This window comes from Ranitomeya imitator, chromosome 1 (assembly GCF_032444005.1).
Source record: "Ranitomeya imitator isolate aRanImi1 chromosome 1, aRanImi1.pri, whole genome shotgun sequence".
Taxonomy (NCBI): Eukaryota; Metazoa; Chordata; class Amphibia; order Anura; family Dendrobatidae; genus Ranitomeya; species Ranitomeya imitator.
Window position 1 is genome coordinate 482,475,401 of NC_091282.1, and position 3,877 is coordinate 482,479,277.

Consider the following 3,877-nt stretch of genomic DNA (forward strand, 5'->3'; position numbering starts at 1 on the left):
AACCACTCGTATTATCTTGATACTTATGGAGAAGGGACGCCGGTTTCTCATTGCCAGAACCAGAGCTGCTAATTTCCCACCCCAGCGATCTGGCCACTGCTGCAGCATCTTAAAGGAAATAATAACAGATCTGGTTAACTATGGAACACGCCATTGGGAAGCGCTCGCTGTTTTGGTCACTTACGTATGTTATGTTCTGGGGAGAATGCCGCCGACCCGGAGGAGGAAGAGGAGTGTCGGAAAGGGAGGTGTTGAGGGTGGTGTAGGGGTGCGAGGCCGTCTGCTGTCTGGTGGTGGCGTGGTAGGCCGCTGGGTCATTACTGCGTCTGTAATGTATTCAAATATTTCCGCTACCCTCTTATGTCCCGTATGCAGTTGAAAAACTATAATCTATGATTGTTAACTTACGTGACGTCATGGACTGTGGGCTCCCGCTGGTGGTGGATGCTGTGGTGCTGCTGGCAATGGCAGGTACCTGTTGCCGCCGCAGTCTCTCTACACATAAAGTTAACAAACGCAATCTTTAAAAACACATGTAGAGTGCTGCAGATCAAAGCTAACAATATACTGAAACATAAAATTTATATCACACTTCACAGGGGTGCGAGGGTGCATGGTCGCAACAGATGGTGGAGGCGTGGTAGGCCGCTGGGTCATTATTGCGTCTGTAATGTCTTCAAATATTTCAGACACCCTGTTATGTCCCGTGTGATGTTAAAAAAAATGCAATCAATGATTGTGAACTTACGTGATGTCCCGGACTGTGGGCTCCCACTGGTGTCTGAAGATGGGGTACTGGTGGCAATGGTGGGTCTCACTTGCCGCCGCTGTCTCTCTACACCTAACGTAAAGAATCACAATGTTTACACACAAATGTTGAGTGCTGCAGATCAAAGCTTACAATATACTCAAACATAAAATAGAGATCACACTTTACAAGGGTGCGATACTCAGACATGTATGTGGGCTCTGGTGTTCAATGGTCTTCCTGTCTTTGGAAAACGTATTATTTCATCAGTAGGCCAACCTCCTCCGTTAATATTTTTGGGAAATTGAGAAACTAAAAATAATGGACATCATAATAATTTCAAGATGGTGGTTGAGATTAGGGAACCCGACAAGTTTTCTCACGGACAACGCATATTCTGCTTGGAAAATAACTAAATTTTACAAAAACGGGGCATGTGTTTTAATGCATTTGAGGTCACGTTGGCGACCATGAGCGCAAGACTCCCTCCCAAACCCCCCCTCCTGACAGCGTGCATCTCCCAATCCCCCCATACTAGTACTTGCCTCGCCTTGCCTCCGCACGCAACTCAGCAAACATTTGTGGCGTTTTATAGCGGAGGTCAGCCCATTTTTTACGCAGCTGAAGCTGACTGCGGCAGACGCCAAACCTCCTCTCCATCATTCTGGCTATGTGGCCAAGCACTTCCCGCTTGTGGATGTGTGGGTGGGCAGAGCGGCTCTCCAGACCCTCATAATCCAGGGCATCCATCTGTCTAATAAAAAAAGGAGCTCTGGCTGCCCCAGAGGAGCAGAACGCATTCTCGCCGCCATTTTAGATGGAATGACCCTGAACAGCAACGCCCAGAGGAGGAGCTGTACTCCGCCGTCCTGCCGCCAGATCGGCATCGCAATAGCGTTGCCGTTTATGGACAGCGTCACATTTGTGACGGCTGAGCGGTACGGAATGAACGCACATAGTAAATGCCGTTCGAAGGATGGTTATTTAACGCCGGAGCGTCACGTAATGTACGCTCGTGGTCTATGACGGCGTGATCACGTTACAGCATTCCGGCGTGCCTGCGCTAGCTTGTTTTGGTTCCCTGACATCTTGATAATGGCTGCCAGTCGCCATGATCCTCCTATGGGCATCCCAGAGCTCAAGTTCCTTATTGGAACAATGGATCGGATGCAGTACGAGACAACTGGGCTGGTGCTGCACCGCAACCAGCACAAGGATGAAGTTGTCCGTGTGGTGTCTGAGGGCCTCAGGAAGCGGTTTGGGATAACTCGCAGCAAGGCCCAGATTGTGAAAAAATGGGGCGATCTCAAGTCCAAAAGCCCAGAGCGCCTGCAGGAGCTTCGCAAGGAGATTCGCAGAGGTCAATACGCAGGTACCCAAAAGTATGTGGCACAGCTATGGGGCAGTTTGAACGTTGCAGAGCCACTATGTGGCACAGCTATGGGACAGTTTGAACGTTGCAGAGCCACTATGTGCCACAGCTTGAACGTTGCAGAGCCACTATGTGGCACAGCTATGGGACAGTTTGAACGTTGCAGAGCCACTATGTGCCACAGCTATGGGGTAGTATGAACGTTGCAGAGCCACTATGCGGCACAGCTATGGGACAGTTTGAACGTTGCAGAGCCACTATGTGCCACAGCTATGGGACAGTATGAACGGTGAAAAGTACTATGTGGCACAGCTAACTGCAGACCTACCTTTTTTTTTTCCTTCACAGAGGCAAAGAGACAGCACCGCCGCCGCCACGAGGCATCCCACACAGCCTCTTCTGGATCTGTGCCCTCCGGGTCAACTCCTCCAGATCCTAGTAGGTTCCCACAATTATGTGATTTGGATTCAGTTGCAGGTCCCCTCTTTCCCCCCCCTCCCCCGGCAGCCAGTGTTGCCATATATGCTAACAGACCTTTTTTTAAAAATTTTTTATTTTTTTTTCCTTCACAAAGCAAAGACACAGCACCACCGCCGCCACGAGGCATCCCGCACAGCCTCTTCTGGATCTGTGCCCTCCGGGTCAACTCCTCCAGATCCTAGTAGGTTCCCACAATTATGTGATTTGGATTCAGTTGCAGGTCCCCTCTTCCCCCCCCTCCCCCGGCAGCCAGTGTTGCCATATATGCTAACAGACCTTTTTTTTTTTTTTCCCTTCACAGAGGCAAAGAGACAGCGCCGCCGCCGACAGCACGAGGCATTCAACATGGACTCTGATCCCGAAGTGCCCTCCGTGCCTCAACATCCTAGTAGGTTCCCACAATAAAGTTATTTTGATTTTGTGGCAGGCCCACTCTTTCACCCCCAACCCAAACACCCCCCCCCCCCCAAGTCAGTATTGCCTTATATGCTGACTGTTTTTTTTTCTTTTTTCCTTCACAGAAGCAAAGACACATCGGGAGACTACAGTGTTATTAATGTTATGTTTTTTGACCCACAGCTGTCGTCAGTGTGAACAAGGAGGATCTTGAAGCCGGCATAGAAAGGCTTATCCACACTATGGCGCGGATTCAGGAGCAGCACAATGTGGCAATGGAGGAGCTGCAGAAGCTTTGGGACATGTGCCAGCAGTTGGAGGCGGGCCAATAATACATTTTTGGTTGTTACATTAAAAATATTTAGTTAAACTATGATTCCATTTTTTTTGTATTAGTTAACTGTACATGAATTTGTTACGTTAATTTGTGCCCTCATACAGTGCTGTGATCGAGACACACCAATCAAACAGTCGTGATAGAATTTCTAATAATAGCTTTTATTTGAAACATTATTTTAACAAGACAATAAAATAAAAAGTAATGTAAAAGAAGTTAGGAAATCACAAACTGTGATACGACGATTCTTCCGGCTGATAACTTTGGTGCCTGATGGGCGAAGCCATATGTGAAGGTATTGGCGTGTAGGAGTGGTTAGGGGGTGGCTGGCCGAAGTGGGAAACGGGAACATTGTGTCGCATTGGTGTCTGACACTGTGACCAACCATTGTAATATGAGGGCTCTGTCCGCTGCATTGGCCGGGAATAGACCAAACGAGTGTGCTTGTCCAAATCGCCATCTGTACCCTTGTTTACTGCTTCCAATATTAGACGCTCCGCTAGTGTTCTTTGGCTGTCGTCCATTTTGGCCAGTTTGTCAACAA

At 48.5% G+C, this 3,877-nt stretch overlaps 1 long non-coding RNA gene across 1 annotated transcript; it reads left to right on the plus strand.

The window, feature by feature from the left end:
• The first annotated feature begins 2,693 nt into the window (after positions 1-2,693).
• LOC138657890 (uncharacterized) lies at positions 2,694-3,459 on the plus strand. The gene is made up of 3 exons (XR_011317241.1): positions 2,694-2,781; positions 2,902-2,988; positions 3,180-3,459. It is a non-coding gene; the product is annotated as an uncharacterized lncRNA (long non-coding RNA).
• The last annotated feature ends 418 nt before the right edge of the window (positions 3,460-3,877 follow it).